This window comes from Harpia harpyja, chromosome 5 (genome assembly GCF_026419915.1).
Source record: "Harpia harpyja isolate bHarHar1 chromosome 5, bHarHar1 primary haplotype, whole genome shotgun sequence".
In the NCBI taxonomy this organism is placed as follows: Eukaryota; Metazoa; Chordata; class Aves; order Accipitriformes; family Accipitridae; genus Harpia; species Harpia harpyja.
In genome coordinates this window covers 35,769,718-35,790,363 of record NC_068944.1, presented here as the reverse complement: position 1 = coordinate 35,790,363, position 20,646 = coordinate 35,769,718, and positions in this window count along the sequence as shown.

Below are 20,646 nucleotides of genomic sequence, written 5' to 3'. Positions count from 1 at the left end.
TCTCTCTTGTTGTATTTTACCTGTTTTCCTTATACATTCCAGTTCAAATTCTGTCAAATATTATTTCTAAAGGAAGAGTCAAGATTTTTATCCTATTGTTCTTAATCTACTAAGTCTGTATAAGTCCAGATCACTTCCTTTTTTTTTTTTTTTTTTTCCACTTACAGACATTAAATTTTATCATCCCTGACTTAATATGCATAGTGCTGATTTTTTTTTTTTTCTAAGTTTTTTTTCCATAGTTGACTGCCCTGCAGGGACGAGGCACTATAAGTTCTTTGTAGCAGCCTGTTTATCCTGTCATGCCTCTGTGCCCTTTCTGGAGATGAAAGACATTCTGTTGAAGATTGCTGGAATCTTCCTTTTTTTGTCTTTATTTCCTAATCCAATATAGTAATTGATAACTTCGATGAGAATATTGTGATGTTGCAACTCCATGTGGAGGATAGGTGTGGATTATTCCATCAAACCACCAAGATCTCTTTCATTCCTGTTCTCCATCCTGTGTCCCTGCTCTCAATGCACAGTCTCAATTTCTTCTTAGCTGGTTCATGGCATGAGAAAGAAGTCCTCTGTCATGTACAGTTGCATCTCTTGCACTGGAATGAACCTCTGGTCTTCTCTGGCTTTCCTTTCCTTTTACATAATCTTTGTTTGGTGCTTCCCCCCCCGCCCCAATCCCTTCTTTTCTTTCTGCCTCTTTCTTCCTTATTCTGAAGTTCTTCCAAGGCTGTTCTTTTCTCCTTCACATGATGCCTCTTTGGTCACATAATTAAAGACCATTTTTCCAGGTGTTTTTATTTAACCTGTAGATACTAAGTTAACTGTTCTCCATTTCCTTAAAATTGCATATGAACTGCATTTCCAGATCCAACTTTAGTCTCCAGCTACTCAATGCTTTATGCAGGGAAAAAAAAAATCTTTTGCATGCCTGTTTGAAACTATTAAGCGGAACTTCTCTCTATAGTGTCATCTTTATTGTGTCTTTTTCAGTGCTGCCACAGTTGGCATCACTATCCATTCTTTTCCTTTTTTTTTTTTTTTTATTTTTGAGGAGTAAGGACCATTCATTCCTTGTTTTGTAAAGTCACTTGAGGATTTTTATGTTGCTTATGTAAATTTGGGGTTCTAAGTTTGTATTTTGAAGACATGGAGATGTTTTTTCTACAGCAACGGGGATGCAAACACCTCTCCTACAAGCTGTGAAACTACAGCTTCACGTTAGCATAGTTTAAATTTTTGTTGTAGGCAGATACAGCAAATCACAATTTGGGTTAAAAAAGCCAATTCATACTATGGAGTAATCCTCGATCACTGAACACAATAAGTACAATACTTGAAATGAATATTTTTAAAATGTTCCTCTCCACCTCCTGCCCCAAGATAACTTGAGAAACAGATGTTGGAAAATGGTGATTCTGAAAAGCATAGTCTTGAAGACCTTTTTCATGCAGTGCTTGTAATAGCATTATTTTGTATTCACTCTGGTCATATCTCACAAGATCCGGGCTCTGCAGTATCAGCAGCATGATACTTGAAATTTAATCTGTGTGCCTTGGACTCCATAGCCTGATAGAATTAGGTAATGTATTCTCAATTTAAAATAAAATTCTGAAATAAAGTAATAATAAAAAAACCCCACAAAGGTTACCTTTCTCGTCAGTTCCCTTTTACCATAAATCAGTAACAGTGAAGTATAAGCCACTTCCAGAGAAACACTCTGACATGAACTCTACTGCAGCTTGTTTAGGTGATGCTAATAACTTCTGCAAAAGCAACTTAAATCTTAGTCTTTGTCAAAATAGGCTGCTCTGTGCCATCTACTCCTCCCTTTGCTCAGTGTCTCAAGTGGTATTTAATTTTAAATGCCTGTGGTGCAACATCTCTAGCCATTTGCTTCTCCTTTGTGCCCAATCTGGATCCCACAAAAGTAATTGAATCGGGGACGTTCATCAGGTAAATGGATTCCAAAAGAGATCAGCAAATGGAGGAGGATTTCTCAAGCCACATTTCAGCTGTCAACAGCTTGTATGGCCTTGCAAGAGTCGTAAAATAATTTATATTGATAGCTTTTTTCCCTCTCTACAGACAGACGGCAACCACCTTGCTTACCTTAGAAAAACCCAACAAGCCAAACCCCTTGAGAATATGTGCTGAGGCTTCAGCATAGTGCATGTGTAGCAGATTTGCTATTCTCCTGAATGCAGCTAACCCTACTTCTGTGCTGTGTCTTGATACAAATGCTGACTCCTAGGGCAGTGAAAAACTGCTTGCTGTTCCCACCACCTGTTGGCTTTCTGGGAGGCCGGCAAAGCAGCAGAGGGGGTTGCATGGCTTGGGCTGAATATATTTCCTTGCTGTCAGCTTGTTTCTTTCTGTAAGCAGACCTACAGCTTTGTTTTTCTCTCTTTCACCAAAATGTCAGGAAGACCTGCTCCCCCCGAGGCACAAACACCAGGCAAGCCAGGAGAGGAAGTATTTCCTCCTGGTGTAGTTATGGCTAAAGAGCTCCGTGCAGCTTTTCCAGGGGTGAGGCTTATTTTTACTTCCTTTAAAGCTACTTTTTAAAATCTTGATTATATTTTTTTCTATTATGTGAAGCTGTTAGAAATTGCGGATAAAGCTTGTCATTTTATGAAGTGGAAGGCAAGCTATTTTCTACCTGAAGTGCCTGGGGAGCGAGTGAAATAGAGCCAGATCTGATTAAATGATGCTTCTGAGACTTACTCATGGGGCTGATTATAGTCTTGCGGCTTTCTGCCGTTAGGCTGATGTGTGCGCTGTGCCTGAGAGGACATCATTCACCTACGTGGGGGCAGGAGGAACTGGTTGGGTTGTGCAGGTAAAAATACCTGGCAGAAAAGAATCTGTGCAACTAAAGGGTGCTGAGGTGTTTCCATAGCCTGGCCGGGGAGTTGCAGCAGGGAGACACATGGCTGAAGGGGTCTAGGGAATAACACAGATCCTTGTGAGGCTGAGGTTTGAGCACTGGGAGGTGGTACTGGGGGGAATCCTGCAGCTGCCTCTAGCTTCTACTTGGATTCCTGTTTTGGTAAGTTCACCTTTGCTAAGCCCCAACATCCTGGTTGAATTCCTGGCATTGGTCTTTGATGAGTTAAACTGATATGCTTTATATACCTGAAGCAGTATAGGATCATAGAATCATTTAGGTTGGAAAAGACCTTCAAGATCATCGAGTCCAACCATCATCCATGCCCACTAAACCATGTTCTGGAGTACCTTATCTATGTGCTTTTTGAATGCCTCCGGGGATGGTGACTCAACCACTTCCCTGGGCAGCCTGTTCCAATGTCTGACAACCCTCTCAGTAAAGAAATTTTTCCTAATATCCAACCTAAACTTCCCCTGGTGCAACTTGAGGCCATTTTCTCTTGTCCTATCTCCAGCCACCTGACAGAAGAGACCAGCACTGACCTGGCTACAACCTCCTTTCAGGTGGTTGTAGAGAGCGATAAGGTCTCCCCTCAGCCTCCTTTTCTCCAGACTAAACAACCCCAGATCCCTCAGCCGCTCCTCATAAGTCTTCTGCTCAAGGCCCCTCACCAACTTGGTTGTCCTTCTCTGGACACGCTCCAGCACCTCAATGTCTTTCCTGCAGTGAGGGGCCCAAAACTGAACACAGTACTGGAGGTGTGGCCTCACCGGTGCTGAATACAGGGGAAAATGTATGTATTGTCATTTCTGGTTTACTGTCAGAGGGGCTCCTCACTGATGAGGAGGCTAAACCCTTAATGTTTTCATTGACTTTTCTGAGCTTTTAGAAACATTGCTGCCAGACCAGGTAGCAACTCATCTGTCCATTTAAAGTACCTTTTAGCTATTGTATTTTGAATACAGTAATTGCCATGAAAGGCCTTTACAATAGGGTCTGCATAAATCTTCTCTAAATGTTTGGGAATTTGCCTATAGTAAACATTACTTTGGCAAAAATGCATGCCCTTCTCCTAGCATTTTTGAAAATAAGTGTCTGGTAAATACTAAGGGGTGACCAAAGTGCAGGACAGATGGTGCTTTTTCTCAGTACAACTTTGCAATAAAGGAATTAAAAATAAAGGTTGTAATATTATCAGGAGCTCCTGTCTAGCATAAATAACTTAGTGACACTGCTTAATTAAACCAGTGCTTTGGAATGCTATTTAATCACCACTGTTGCAGCCCAGGATTTGTAATAAGCCAAAGAGGCTAAACAAAAGCAATTTGTGTTCTGATGCAATTTGTTTTGAAAATAATTGGTTATACTTCATGCGGACAGAGCAGGCTCCACAGCTAACTTGCCATGTAGCCTCCCTTCTGAGGTATGGCATCAAGAGATAACTGTTTTGTATTAAACAAGAAGGTTTTCATGAGAAGAGCCCAGCTCTTCTAGAAGCAGATGCCGTGAACAGTGCAGGGCATTGCTTGGTAACCCCATGCTCCCCAGACCACTACGGCAGCTTGAGCAGGGCATCAGTGAGGGACCTGCTGTGTTTAGCTGCCCTGGTGGATTGCCCTAGCATAAAAGTTATTCTTGATTTCATCCCTTCTAAAGGCTAATTTCGTGATCTGGTTTCCCTGGGCAGATCTTTGCAGAGACATCTCCCGAGGAGATTCAGGCCAGCGTAAGTGTCTGTGCACAAGGTGATGCTACAGCAGGGAATGGAGACGGTTTGGGCTGGGAGAGGGGAGGGCTCTGAAGCAAAGCCACTCCCCCGTTTCCCCACAAATTTTTCCTGGGGCTTAACCGGTATCCCCAAAGGGCTGTGAATCCTTGAATTTGTGGAGGCGGAGCATTGTCTCGTGATTATAGGACAGGTTCAGGAAAGATCCGCAAAGGCTTGGATTCTTGGTTCTGGGTCCCCACTCTCAGAGGCTGCAATATTAATTGCCTATGTCTTAGCGTCAGTTGTGTTTCTTGCTCCTACTCTTCCTGTTGGGAGATTGGACCAGAAACCCACTCCTCTGATGGCTTTAAACCTTCTTGCTTCCAGATTCACCGAAGCTATGGCAAGGATATGATAACTTATTCTTGTGCTGATATTTTCCCATAACTACTTAACCTTTGGTGGCAGTAACTCTCCCCCAGACACCTCCCAAAGTCATTTAGAGAGAAATCACTTAGAAATACTGTTACCTCTGTCTCTAGTGGGTCCTAATAGTATTGCAAAGTCTGCTTTCTTCCTGGAGTCGGAATGCAAAAATGAAGAGCACTACAGGCTTGATGTATTAGAGGTGTTAGAAAGTCCTGACACGAACCTCATATCTGTGTTAGAGGGAACCAGTTTATGAGACACAGACTGTATATGTGTTATCTGTAATGGAGCTGATACCTCCTCACACAAGGAAGAATCTTAAGCATGAGGACCACAGGCAGGACTAATGAGCTGCAGTATAATTGGAGCCTTGATTACCAAACTGATATGCTGTGTTTCTATTGTCTTTGCCGGATCAGACTTGTGGCTTTCTGGGGAAGGCCTTAATGCCTTAATTAAGCTGTTTACGCACACAACCATTTTTTGTTTGCTTTTGTAGGGGAGCAAAACAGCTTTTGTAAACATGGTACTTCATAATTATCTTGTGACTGAGTCTGCTGGTTTGACTTGTTTTTCACACAGAATGAACCGCCCTGCGCTATGGCAATACGCTTCTTGTGTGTTGTTACCTGAATTTGTTTTTTCTCTTGCATCCAAAGAACTATGTGGTCAAATATGTCAATCTTCACTTCCCTCATAACCATCCAAAGTCAATCAGGTATTATTTACTATTGCATTACTCCATTCCCATGGTAATGTTCTCTTGAAGATAATAGTGAAAGTCACTTCTGTTGTCTCAAAATCTTTTTCCCCCAAACCGTTTTCCTTCTTTGAATAGTTTCTGATATAAGTGCTATGATGTTCTGTTAAAATCACACAAATATTCTTGTTTCATCAGTGCCTTTGCAGTGGCCTCATAATTTATTTGGTGTGGAGCAAGATGAAGATATGAGGGGAAGACATGTAACGTCAGTAGGTATTCAATCAGAGATACTTCTGTGCTACCTTGCTTATTAATCAGATGGTCCTTGATGGCAGTGTCACTGCCTTTCCTATGCTGACCCATTTCACATCAGCATGAAAGCTGTGCAACAGTATTTCTGTTCTACCCGTCCTCCCCCATTTCAGTCGTTCGTTCTCTTTGGCCTTCACTGGTTGGTGTCTCAAAACACGGGCCAATGTAACCTAGTTCTTGACTGCAGCCAATGGGCACCATCTGTGTTCATGATGTGGATAACTAGTATAATCCTATAAAAGCCTGTAAAGCTTTGGAAGATTATTGAATGTAAGGGTAGAATTTTTGTGTTCCTAATTTTATTAGCAGAGAGGATAAAGCTTTTCTGCTTTCTCTAGTTCTGGAGCTAAGAAGAGGTTAACTCCTGCTTCTGCTTGCAAGACTTAAAATTTCTTCTAACATGTTTTCTTGAAATGCGGGACTGTTTTTGCATAGCTGTGTGCAGCTACATAACAAGCTCTAATTAAGAGGATTTGCAGTCATCTTCCTGAACTGAATTGCTCTGAAATATTTCCAAAGTTTAGCGGGCTGGTTGTTAATGCAACATGATTTTTGTTTTTTTGGTATTTTTACAAAACTTGTTTAGGTGATGACCCGTTAGTGATTTGTGTACCTTAACTAAATTGCTTAGGTATTATGGTATTGGTAACTACCCTGAGCATGACACCAACTCTCCTGTACGCTTACCTTAAAAGGAGGTAATTAATAGCTGTTGAACTAATGATGCAAATGTGAGGCTCTCCAAGAGAATGAACTAGGAGCTGGAGGGTTCCCACTCTGAAGTTGTAGTCAGTGTCTTTGGATGGTTCTAGTTTGCATACAGCTCCAAGTGGACAGTGGATCTGATGCTGGAAACATCATCGTTTGATGCATTACTCTCTACCTTACATAAAAAGTTAAATATTAGGGCAGAGAATGGGACAAAGTAGCCTGAGCACTTGTTACAGACACAGAAGACAGAGGTTCTATCTATCTCAGTGAATCAACTGTAGGAAATGGAGCTGCTCCAGCAAAGGAGATGGAGAAACTTCCCAAGAATGCTAGGCTGGTGGTCACAACACCCATCTGGAGAGAGATACCTGGTTTCAAATTGATATTTCAAATTAGGCAGATGAGGTATTTGAACATGAGTATTCGCAACCAGAATGAGTAGTCAAACATTATTTTGAGGCTTGCAGATTTTTCTATTTAGGCTTAAGTTCCTAAATAGCTTAAATGCTTTTCAGAGTTAATGGGAAATCTCCATAGATAGAATGGAAATTAAATCCAGCCAGGCAAACTTGATTTCATCTTATATGGCAATATAAGTTAATCCACTTAACACCTGGATAGGAGATGGCTCTCATGGACACAGAAGAGCTGATATAATATTGTCTTGATTTTTAATGTAATAGTTTATTGTTTCTCTCTAAAATTCACCATAAGATTTCACACACTTGGATAGAAGCAGTAATGAGTGGATAACTACAGAATTTATTGCATTTATTGAGATGAAGTTTGCTCATAAAATGCCGATGAGCAGGTTGTGATTCCATCAGGGTTATTTGTTCTTTAATTTATTTGACTTACTTTTCTGTTTAGAACTGGGTTTTGTTCCTCTCTATTATTGTTGGCAGCAGTTATGTGATTAACTGATGCCATCAGTTTGAGCTAGACGAGCTGCTGTAATTACATAAGTCACAATCTACCACTTATGTCTTGACTGGAGGAAAACAGCTTTGTAATTAGGAGAAAAAGTGGAGGCCACGGGATGGGGAGAAGGATTTGACTCTTGGGGAGCAACAGTAAATGAAGAGGATCAGGAAACTTTTCTTGACCTAAGTGGTATCTAAAATGTCAATCCCAGACACAATAGCCTATTTTTATATGTGTTCTGAGTTCAGAGGTGAAATGAAATCTTCTTTTGCAAATCGCTTATATTACAGTAGTTTCTCCCTGACCCAGTGGGGGCTGTTGCCCTTTTTGCTAGGCATTGTGCACACTAACAGCATCTTGCTTGTTTGCCTGAAATAGGGCCCATCATCCCATATGTGCTGTATTAGCTGCAGAGCCTTGGTGGTTTAAATGTTGAGCACTATTACTTATAACCTGAGTATGTGCAGTGGGTTGTTTTCTTGTTCTGGGAAGCAGGCATAAAAGAAATGTGATCACATTCAAGACAGTCATTTACTACTCAGCCTCCATCTTTAGGTATATAAAATACAGCATAGGATGAATTACCAGAAGTTATGGACAGTGACAAATGTGAATTTGTTGAATTAGTTAGGTAGAGGGTCAGATCTCAGTATCAGGAGGGAAAGTTACCTGTTCTGATAATTTTTGGTTATTGCACACTTTTCCCCGTGAGTAGCTGTCTGGCTCTTTGTGGGAAGTGTTGTCAGCTCTGCAGCCGTTGTGGTTACAAGATTACAATAATCCGTAAGTAGAAATCCTTAATATGCTTTCTTGCAAATCTGCAAGCTGTTTCACCTTTTAGGTTATGAAACAGAAGCTTCTCCCTTATTCTGTGGTCTCTGACTGAATGTGATTCGAGTCCTAACAGATGGACTTGGATGCTCAGCTCCTGACTTTTGCTGTGAATCTTCATGAGCTCAGCAAAGCCAACAGAGGGTATTGTAGAATGGTTTGGGTTGGAAGGGACCTCTGAAGATCATCTGTTCCAAGCCCCTGCCATCGGCAGGGACACCTTCCACTAGATCAGGCTGCTCAAAGCCCCATCCAACCTGGCCTGGAACCCTTCCAGGGATGGGGCATCCACAACCTCTCTGGGAAACGTCATGCTCAGGTGCCACACTATCCAATACATTCTCATTAACCACCACTCCCCTTCCCATCCTTTGATATACTACACAGCTATCATTCCCTTAAGTCTACGGAACACCCCTTTAAAATGTCCACAAATGTCCACAAAATGTCCATTGACAATAAGGTCTCCCTGGAGCCTTTTGCATTTTTGATTCCAGAATTCCTATGATATTTTATGACCCAAATTGTACAGACAGGGGAATAAGGGGTTTGCCAGTGTTCTGCAGGCTTTGCTGTGCCTGGTTTATCCCATCCTTCTGGGGGTATATCTGCACTTGGCTTTGGAAAGGGAGTAAGTTCTGGCTGCCCAAGAAAATGGGTGTCTGCAGCATCCTAAATCCTTATGTTCTCTGAAAGAGCTGTTGGAGCAGAGCTCCTGTTTGGCTGCAGAAAGATTAACATCTATGGAAACAGCAGGTGTTTTTCACTGCCTGAGGAACAACTATTTGAAACGAGGCAGGCAACTGGCATGTAAGAGCTAAGGTCAAAAGGAGAATTGAATCTCCTCTGCCCGTATCTTTAGTGGTGGCTTCATTTGCATCTGTACAATGAGCTGTATAATCTGCTTGTTACTGGGTGATCGTGTGTTTTGGTTTTTTTAAGGTTGAAGCCATATTCTCTCTAAATGTCTCTTCAGTGATATAGAAAATCACTAATAACAAAGGTGAAATGAATGACTCTCCATGGTGTCTGAGCAACATAATTTTTATTTAGTCTCCAAAACCCATCCCTGGTTTTCTGTTCTGGAAAGGAAAGTTCTGGTTCTTCAGTTTACTCATTTGCCCATTAAAACCTAGGTGCTTATCATAAAAAAAACCAAAATTCACTGTAGCTCTTCACAGAATTGTTTTTCCTTATGCTGTATATTATGGGGAGCCCAGTGTTACAGAGCAATATTTATTTCAAGCTATTTGTTATTTGGTGGGTTTCCAGTGCTTTTAGAACAAGTGTATTTATGCACTTTTTTAGATCACTGTTTATTACAAATGAGTATTCTAAAGCTTAAACTTTTGTTCTCTGAAGGCTGACTGAAGTAAGAGAAGAAAGTAGATAAATTATTTGTAAGAACAGCAATCCATTCTAATGTAACAGACTATAATTTTCTTGCATTAAACTTTATGTTCCTCTTAAGCCTTTTTTCCTATGGAATTAGTTAAAGTAAAAATTAGTAATTGATAATCAGCATAAAGTGTTTAGATCTCAAGGATACTCTGGAAATGCTGCGCGGCAGAGGTTTGCTGAAACACTACCACTTTGTTACTCATTTTAAAATACAGACAGAAAAAGGGTGCTGGCACATGATTTTTACCTGGTCAGCTCCCAAGTATTCTGTTTAGTGGAATGAGAGAATACGAATAAAATGTAATTTTTTTTTTTCTTAATTTAATCCTGCTGGAGATACAGGAACAATGATGAGTAAACTATCTGAGAATTTGGAAGAATAGGTTTATCCAAACAAGTTACTTTTTTTTTTTTTTCCTGTTAAAAGGTGGAAACAGAAGAGAGAAGAAAACAAAGACCTGTTTAATGGAAAATTTAAATATATATCCACCATGTAAATTTTGAGAGATAATTTACAATCTGAATCTCAGAATGAATTAGGCTAGTATGTGAAGATCACCATGGACTTCAAACTGCATAGAAGGATCATGTTATCTCTGTAAACATTATTTGGCAAAAAAACTTTATTTGCTCTCTGTTTTGTGCAGTACTTTGCCAATGTGATTTAAAGCTTATTTAACACAAGAGCAAGGGTTATCACTCCTTTGCTATGTTTTCATTCTGTCCTCAAACTCGCATTCAGAATGCAGTTCCTCAACACATAGCTCTCTAATGTTCCCTTAATATAGTTTATCCACCCCAAATACCTGAGAGAGATATTCTTCAGTTTCTAGCTATCACTGCTGTGTATGAAAGGCTCATGTGTTCTTGATATGCAGAGTCAGCCGCAATTTAAGACTGCACTGAACTGGATTGAAGTCAACAAAATTATTTTGTTGGTGTAAAACCAATGAAAAGAGACATCGATATGAAGCCGTAGCAAAAATCCAGGAATACAGAAGAACTCTGAAAGAGGAGAGATGAGATACTCTAGGAAGCTGTAACCATCCTACGTTGCTGTGGCAGAAATGCCTAGGAGATGCTCTTTATACAGTACGAGCTCTTTCTGTGCAAGCATAGAAAGCAGTGGCTGATGGTGTGGCAGTGCTTTAGACCTTGAGTTGTGGCCAAGGGTGAGCCTGCTGGGAACGTGTGGATATGGACTCAACTGAACTGATGACTGAAGGTGCCAAAAATGTTTGCAGAGTGAATCCCCACCTGCTTGAGCAACAGCTCTTCAAAGTGGAATAGGAAGATGTGGTACCTCTCCAGGAGATGCACCTGACACAGTTGTGTGTGTACAGGTCTGACATTAGATGCATAATGTGCGTGAGTTTGCAATGTACCATTTCATGCCACATCAACTATTCATGTCACTTTGCTTCTGCACCTAACCCTGTGAGTCCTGGAAGATGTGCTTGTTACCTGTTTGTTTAGAGGGAGGCTGTGGCAAAGGAGTGGTGGAGGGGAGTAGAGAAGTGTTTTCTCTTAATTAAAGCAGATTCCTGGGGCCAGGCAGCAGCAGCAGAGTTAGTTGTGTGCTGTCTGTGTCTGCCTGTTGCTCTGGGTCAGTGTCTCTGTGTGGATAAAATAAGGTTCCCTCAGAGTGTGTGCAGACATTGGCTTTTCTCTGTGTGGAGGCTAAGCTCCAGGGTCCCCAGAGCTCTATGAGCATGCAGAAGCAGCAGGGAACTGGTGTCACAGGTGGGACGACAATCTAAACCCATGTTTTTTCAGAGATTTACAGAGACATAGTTTCTCATTTCCTTACTTTATGTGGATTCTAAATTATGTGGAAATGAGAGAGTGAAAAAGAGTATCACCTCTCTCATAAGGTCAGGTTAGAAGAACCGTCCATGACATCAGAACAATAGTACTTCAAAGGAGAGGCTCAATGAATGCCTGCTGGGCTGCTCTTCATAGAAGTGGTAGGAGAGAGTTAGCATAACGAGACTTGTGGGCTTTTTAAACGATGAAAGGTATGCTTATGATTGAGCGACCACCAATTATTTCAAAGACGAAAAGAAGGCATAGTAATAAAACTGAAATTTAAAAAAAGCAGGGAAATTGAGATTTAAAGAGATTTCAGCTTTCTCTGTTCAATAGTGCATCAATGGTTGGTAATCCTATGTAAGGTGAAATAAATACAGTAACAATTGGATCACGATTCTTTTGCTTAACAAGTAGACAGCAAACAAAGCATCTTCAGGGCCTTTTTGTGGGTAACAGCACCAAAATCATGTGTGTGATTAATTGAAGCTAAAATGATAGCAATTTATTTGGTCAATTTAGTTATGGGCTGTTTGGAACCATTTAAAAATCCTATTCCTATGGCATGTACAGCTGATAAGCATTATGTTAAATGTACATGGACAAAACCTGTAAATCATCAGATTTAAGTAGTAGCTTTATAAGCATGCACTGTGCAGAGAGTGTCTGCCAGGGTGCAATGAACAGTGAGCTTGTGAAACTAAATCTGTGAATATGTCATCATTTCAAAGGAAGTTTTCCGGCTATCTGTTCATCTTGGGCCTGTTTTTAAATAGAGAAAGAAATATTGCCATTGAGATCTCTTCTTTAAGTCTGGTTTTTATCAAGTACAGTGGGTGCTTATGAAGTTAGTTCTCATGGCCTCCTGTTATTGGGATGCCTGGCACCAAACAAAGCAGGTGCTCAGCTGGAGTTAATAAGGTAAATTGTATGGGAAATCATCTGGTGGCATTGCTGGATTGTAACTCTCCCTGTAATGGTTGCTTCTGTCACGTAGAAATATGTATGTATGCAGTTTGCAGGAAGAATATTGGTTATAAATACTTAGTTTTAGGATTAGGGCGAAGAGGGTATTCTGCTCTTAGTGCTACCCTGGGGGAAAAGCGGGTCCATCAGGAAGGCGCCAGCCAATCTCACCACGTTTATAGCAGACTGGAGGGTAAAATCAATCCCTGTGCAGAGGGCTGACATACAGGTCTCTGTGGTATTAATAGGCATGGGGGGAAGAGAATAGCAATAAACTAGTTTGGCAGAAATCCTTTACTTTCCTGGTAGGACTTAAGAAGGGGATATGTACCTTCATGCTAGATAACAGGCTGAACACTTGAGTCTGTTGGAAAGCTAAATCAATAAATATTCGTAACTTGCAGCCAAAGCGCTGAATAGTTCTGTGGATATTTCAAGCCCGTTCTTTGGACAAATAACTGTGGGAAGATGACTCTGCCACAAATGACTTGCGACACTATTTATCTAGTGGCTCCTGGCAGTAGGACTTGGAAAAATATGTTGTGAGAATTGTCTTTTGGGGTTTTCTGGGAAACAAAGCTTTTTGTCAGTGAAGTTTGATCTGTTGTAGGACTGGCCTGCTTGGAGAAGTTATGGTGTAATCACTAAAATGTGATTTTATGGCTCCCTTAGTGACTCTTTTTATTCCCATCGTGCTGTCACTGTATCAGAGCAGCCTTCCTAGCACAATACCAGCTGGCTGGAGGAGCAGCGCAGGGAGGAAGAGCACGGGACCGTGAGGAAGGCTGCGCTCACTGAGGCCTAGAGTCTGTTTAGCACAGGAAGAGCAGGCAGCCCCAGAAAGCCAGGGAACAGGGGAAGGGCAGGGTAACCTTCATCATGTCCTGAAGTGCTTTACCAGCATCCAGCAAATTTCAGGGACTTCTGGAGGGGGTTTATTTCTGTTTGCACCAAAATCTATCTTTAATAATCTTCAGGTTTAATTTGTTTTGCATGAATTTGTCTAGCGCCTACTCTTTGTAGTTACAACATCCTATGAAAGAGTCCTGCAGTATAACCACCTCTCGGGTGAAGAAACTGTCTGTTTCCCACCTTGACCCCCGAATTGTTAGTGCTCTGTATGTTCAGACCACCTGGAGCCATCTCTATGTTGGTATTACTGCATCTGGGAGACACACTGGCAGGCAGCCTCCACACAACCCACTAAAGCATGTCATGGTGACAAAATTATTCCTGAGAGCAAGAAACACTGTAGGCATTCAAAACAGTTTTCCAAAGAAGTATTTTTGCTCTTTTACCTTTGACCTGTTAGCATTTAGTTGGAAAGCAATTGGACACTTGCTCTTGCTGCCCTTTTGTGAGAATAAAAGTGGAAACTCAAAGATTTTTTTGTTTTCTTTCTTTCTAGTTGTGAAAGCTTCTTCCTGGAATAAGTAAAACCATTGGTAGCTGCATTGGTCTTTGAGTCAATCCTTGTGAAGAACCATGAACGTGTTCTTCAAAAACAAATATGTTCATTCCTTTTTAGGTCTTGAGAGATAGCAGTAATTCAAATCCATCCTCAATAAAGGCAGAGTTTCATATATTGAAGTCGAGGAAAGCTTTCTCAGACCCTTCAGTGAAACCTGGTCTTGAACTGTCTGTCCTCTTAGAAAGCAGGATAAAGGAGCACCAGTCCAAGGACAAGTTGGATTCTTGGTCTCATTTTCCTCATATGCTGTGTTGTTGCTCCTGAATTTTCCAAAATATATTTTCAAAACAGAATTGAGCTGAATAATTTGATGAATAATTTCCAGGATACTTGCCAATATTTCATTAGTATTTTTTTCTGAAGCTCACTTTTAGCTGTAAATATCTACAAGCATAAACAGAGCATCAGTAAGGTTGGCCACTATAAAAGTGAAATCCAGTACAGTCATGATAAAACTTCCCCCCCAATATTTTGATGGGGTTTTGTTTTATTGATTTTTTAAAAAAAATATTTAGCCTGAGTGCCGCTGTCTGTGACAATGTTTAAATAATGCAACTGCAGAAAAAGATAAACAGCATCCATAAAACCAGCAGTTGCCCAGCTGGAGAGATTAAAGCAGCATTATGCCACTAGACCTAGGAAAAAGAAACAACCCACCTAGCTTTTTATCTCAAAAGCTGAGATAAACAGGAGGGGCCTCATGGTCTTTCAATAATGTATATGCATGATTTTAGGCAAAGGGAAAAAAACAAAGCCCAAACCTGATAATATTTTGTAGAGACTGTTCTGTTCATAGTGCTGCTTTTCTAATTGAGGAGGCCTCAGTTCAGATACTGTTCGTGACAGACCAAAAGTTGAAAAGGAAATTATTTCTCTGGGTCTGCCTGAGACCTTGAGCTGTCTGAACTCATCTCAACACTGGCAGCACCAAAGATACAGAAGCAGCCATCCAAGGCACTGATGCGTCCAGTCTTGGCATACTCCATGCTGTTTTATTCTGACTGAAGACACCTCATTTCAGGTATTGCTAATGATAGACCAAAATCCCAAAGGAATTTGTGCCTTCTGGGTCCATCAGAAACCTTGAGCTGCCTAAGCTAGTGAGAACACTGGCAGCACCAAAGATGCAGAAGCAGCCATCAATACTTGGCCGGTGCTGGCATACCTCATGCTGCTTAGTTCAAGCCCTATCTGAGCTTGAACTGACCAGGAGACATGGGGTAAAAGGACTGAGTGTTCACAGACTTGACAGAAAAAAAAAAAAAGCAAAAGCAAATTCTACCTTAAGAAAAATAATCCCTCAAGCACAGTTTGTTTGTGGTTTTTGGGGGGGGGGGTCTTTTTTTTTTTTTTGGTCTAAAGATGAAGTTGATGGCTTTAGCTGGGAGCTTTGCCTCCTGTACAGCACCAGTGGACATAAATGATTGCTTGTATCAGTAAAAGTCCCTCAGACTGGTGAGGGATGTTGGTGAAGGGAGGAGGAAACAAGCATTTCATCTGCTGAGTGCTTTTCTAAAGTGCTCTCTATTACAATAGTCATCCATGGGCCCTACAGAAGGATAATAGCTGGGAATTAAATACAAACAGGTAAAAAATACCCAGTAGAGTCCACATACAATGCATATGTATATGACAGTTAGATGTAATGGGCTTGAAAATACTGCTGCCTGCAAGGAAGGAAACCCCCTCTGTCTAGCTCTTGCTAGGAGCCATGAACCATCATAAAGAGAACAAGTGTGTAAATTCACAGTATCCTGCAGGGAGGCAGAAATGCCTGACCTGGCACATCCCCCTCCTGCTTCTCAGTGCATGAACCATGCACTGTCAGCAGGAGCTCAGCACTGCGGCTGCTCTGCTGGGGCAACGGTCCGTGCTGAGCTCCTGGGCAAGGGGGTGGGCTTCCCATCCTCAACATAAGCAGAGAGAAGATTGAGCCTCCAAGAGCTGCCCTTGTTCACAGCGTTCTCTCCATGGCCCTGCTTTCCTTGAGAGCCCTGCCAGTCCCCTGGCATGAGAGTGAAGGCTGAGGCTCGGATGCTGTGGAGACAACGCAAGGTCAAGGTATATAGTCACAAATGCACTGGGGAGGTGAGTGGTAAGGCCTCTAACAAAATGGACATAATTTAGTTACCTGAATGAGGGTGTCTAGTGCAATTTATCAGTCATACTAGTCAGTGTGGGCAGGTAGGATTCCCTGAGGCATCTCGGGTGGCACCAGGTGCTGATGTTCTGGTGACTGAATCAAGCCATAGATCAGTGCATGGGAGATGCTTGCTAAGCAAGCAAGTAAAGTAAAGATGCTTGCTAAGCAAGTAAATAAAGCCAAAATACCTGCAAGACACATGCAGAAGAACAGCAGATGCTTCTGCTGAAGTGAGAGTGATCTGCCTTTGGGGTCATGCTATGTCTAAACATGTCAGTAAAGCAAGCGAACTGGAACGTGATCCCCAATCAGGGCAGGGGCCAGGAGATGGTGATAGTGTAACCTCTCCTGTATTCTGGTGCCTTCACATACTCTCCTCATGACAGGTCTGTCCTTTCTACAAAATCTCTGATTCTGCTCTGTGACACAGCTGCAGGAAAATACCTAATGCAAGTGAGAAGGATTTAATCCAATTAAATAGTCCATTGAAGTAGTGGAAGGTTTCCTGGTGATTTATGTAAACTTTGAACCAAGCTGCTTATAAAATGCTGGTCTGGGGCTGGGAGTGATCAGAAGTGTGTGAGCACCATGAGCAAACTTGCTGGTTTCAGGTTATTCTACACTTGGAAGGAACCTACAGCTCCGCCCCCCCGTTACAGTCTTTTAGTCCTTTTTTCACCTATGCAAACAGTTTTGTGAACTTTGAGAATGGTCCTCTGTGCATTAAAATGTATTTGCTGTTGAAATGTTAAATCAAACAGCAGCTTGAATATTTTTAAAGGTCATAGTCACTGAAGCAAAACACACATTGCATACACCTTTTTGAACCGTATTTCTTTTTTTTTTTAAACATGGAACCCTGCAGTAGATAGACAATGCTGCAATTAAAATATGTAGAGTGAAATCTAATTTTGTCTTACAGGAATTAAAAAGTGTGATGATGTTTGCATCTTTCATTTGCCTTTCACAGGTGATTAAGAAGAAAACTATCAGAAAAATGTTAATGGTCTTTTTTTAGAAAAAGCCCAGGACTGTTAGTTATTCACCTTTGCATTGTTTTCTCCATCACTGTGAGGCTCCAGGAGCGTGTCTGGGGCAAGTGCATCAGTGGCCTAAATGAAAGGTGGTCTGGGATTGCAGCTCTGCAAGGCCCTAAAGAAATGCTCTGGCTGCTACAGTAATAAAGCATATTAAACATAGCATGTTAGATAAGCAAGCATGCTTTGCAAATATACACTACTATATTGGGATGCTTCTGGTTTTAGTTATATCTGGTCATCTGGCTACCTCTGATATGTTAAATCCCACTTTAATTTGTCTCTTAGGGCTCCCAACTATATGTAGATATAAGTGTTTATAATATTTACTGTAGTCCTAAGTACACATCTATTTATAAAACAGTAAACGAGTAGAATTGCATGGAATTTGACACTGGTGCTTCCGGGTATACTGTGTTCCTACTGTCCATTGAAGATAAAGAATTGCATATCCAAATGGGAAAACTGATTCAGGAATAACATCAGAGATGCAATTGTCCTAAGTATTGCTACTTCAAGTGACAGATACAAAGCCTGAGAGAGCATCAGAGAATTTAAAAACTTTTGCTCAGGGTCGGGTCTTAGCCACGTAGACAGGCGTTTAGCCTTTCAGCATGGGGGCACTGATGGCTGCAGGGCTGGCATTGTATCTCCCTACTGGAGTTCAATTGTCCTTAGAGTTTTGGTTCATAGGTCCATCATTGTCACATAAGAAACAGGGGGCTATTATTTGTTCTTCTATTTAATGATTGTTAGCTCCTATCTCATTAATTTTAAGACCCATCCATCCATCCATCCTGTGTGCATTATACCACATAGATTTTTTTTTTTTAATTCTTCCTTTCCCTTATTTGCTAATATAAAACAGAGGTGATGGTGCAATTATTTCCTCCAAGGTGATTAATTTAAAGCTTACTTTAATAAAAAGTACTTAGGCTTTTCCACTGTAGCTGATGAAATTAAAAATCTAATCTTTCCTGCACTCAGGAGGGGGAGTATTCTTATAATTTGCATAAGTTTACATTAAAAAAAAAAAGGCAAAAATTGCAGTATTTCTTGTAGGTTAGGATGTGAAAAGCGTTCATTTTATGTCTCACAAGGACAAACTCAGCCTGCCGTGGTATACAATCATTCACTGTCAGCAGAGGTTACTCCTGTTGCTGCTGTGAGTTTAGCAGAAACTATCCAGCAGAATTGAGTCCTGCAAAGTGCTGGGTGTCTTCCAGCTCTCCTTCACTACCATTGCAAGAAGTGCTCAGCACCTTATGGACCTCGATCAAACTGCTTGTAATTACGGACTTGGGTCTGTGTCCCCCAAGTCATTTAGTCATTTGCCTCCTATTCTTTTATTTCGGTTATTTCTACTTAAAGCAGACTCAATATGAAAGAGCAAATGCTTGACCTATGCCTAAAAGAAGCTGCGTTCTTTGTATTAGCCCCTGAATGCGTTATAACTATCTGCCCGTAAGTCTTTTTCTGAAGTAGTATTACTTTTTGTGTCTATGAGGAAGTCATTAACGTCCTTATGCTCTGAATCAAAATAATAAAAAAACCCCACCCCAATGCCACAACAGGGCTTTGTGGTGCCATAAATGGCTGAGTTATAATTTATTAATTTGACAGACTATCATCTAGGCAGTGTCCAATTCTGTAATTAGAAGTTCTGCAGCGTAAGCATCTGATAACAGGAGAACACTGATATGCATACAGCTGTACATGCAGGGTGTTTCAGTAATTCAGAAAAAATGGTGTGTAAGTCATCTGTGAGGATGCTGGTGGAGGCAGTCAAGAAGAAAAACACCATTTGTTTCTGCAGCTGTGAGGTTGTTCATTCATCAGCATGTTTTCGTTCTCTGAAAACACAGAAATGATGTATTCAAATCTGAGTACCTCCTTGACTCTTAAAAGAGTGTTTTGCACAATCTGGTGCTATGGATGATGTATAATGGTATAAAGAATGATGTGATTTGCATGTTTTAGGCGTGATTGTGAACAGCAGGACTGGCTAACAGGAATTAACTACATGTGTTTTTAAATAGACAGCTGAAACATGGGAAAAGCTTTCTCAAAATACTCATATGCTTCACGTGCAAATTTCTTTCCTGAAATTTAATTGAAATTTTAATGATTTAAAATCATTTCACTGAAAGGAGAATACTGTACAGCCTACTTAGAAACAAAAATAATTTGTCACCATGCTAAAATTCTTTAACTTGATGGAGTGCTACAATCTGGGCAACATCAAATTATTGTCATTAGCACTTCTATGATGTAAGCACTGAAGAGCAACTGAGCCTCTGTGTTTTGCCTGTTTCTCTGCATTTTTATTCATTTCTTCTGCTGGATGAGACCCTCCAGCTCCTATGAATGTCCACTGTAGCTCCCCCCCTCCCCCAAATGTGATTATGCAGTAATTTAAAGTTACATAAAATCAAAATGAGTGCCCGAACTGCTGCAATTCTACACCAAAATTTGAGTGGAGATGCAGAGGCTCTTGTTGCTGACACCTCTTGTGCTTGATGGGGCAACAAAATGAGTCATGTGAAATGTCTTTCCTCCCTCCCCTGGGTTCTGCACAATTTGTGCTGCTTCTGTCTGCTGGCAGTGAAAGGGGAGGTCAACAGAAGACCAGACTCTGTGGTGCGTGACTGTGGATTAGCAGCTTTCCTCTGGGTATTGTAAAGGAACTGGAACCACAGGTGCTGTGCAGTACAGGGCCTTGACTCTTTATATGCCTGGTGGCCATATAGCAAAATCCCAGGGTAACGAATAGACATTTTAAACACCTTCACTGTAAAAACGTATTGGGTGAGTTGTAATGCAGAAGGCAAAATATTTCAATTCCAGTTAGCCGTGGATTAAGATTTGTGTATATTATTAGAGAGTTACTGAGAGCACATGACTTTTCTCTGAGGCAGGGGGGCAGCTCTCCTTTTACCATGACACGTATTTGTCAAATGAGGAAGACATCTCTCGCCCTTTTTTTTCAGAGTGGATTTTGCTGAGCCGAACCATCCGGAAAGGCTGAATAGTGCAAACTACAGCTGCTGTGGCTGAAGCCAAAGCAGCTCATTTAGGCAGGAAGCACAGGATGTTTTAGAAAACTGAGGGCTTCTCATAGTGTTTTATTCATGATTAAGAGCTAGCTTGGAAAGGAGTGGAGAGTAAATTGGGTGGTGCTGGCGGGGAAATGGGGAATAATGTGATTGCAGAATCGTTAGCTGGCAATTTAGAGACCTTTATGAAGGCTGTGGTCCCCCCCGCCTTCTCACAAGATATGTACACATGTGCCACAACCTTGATTAGCC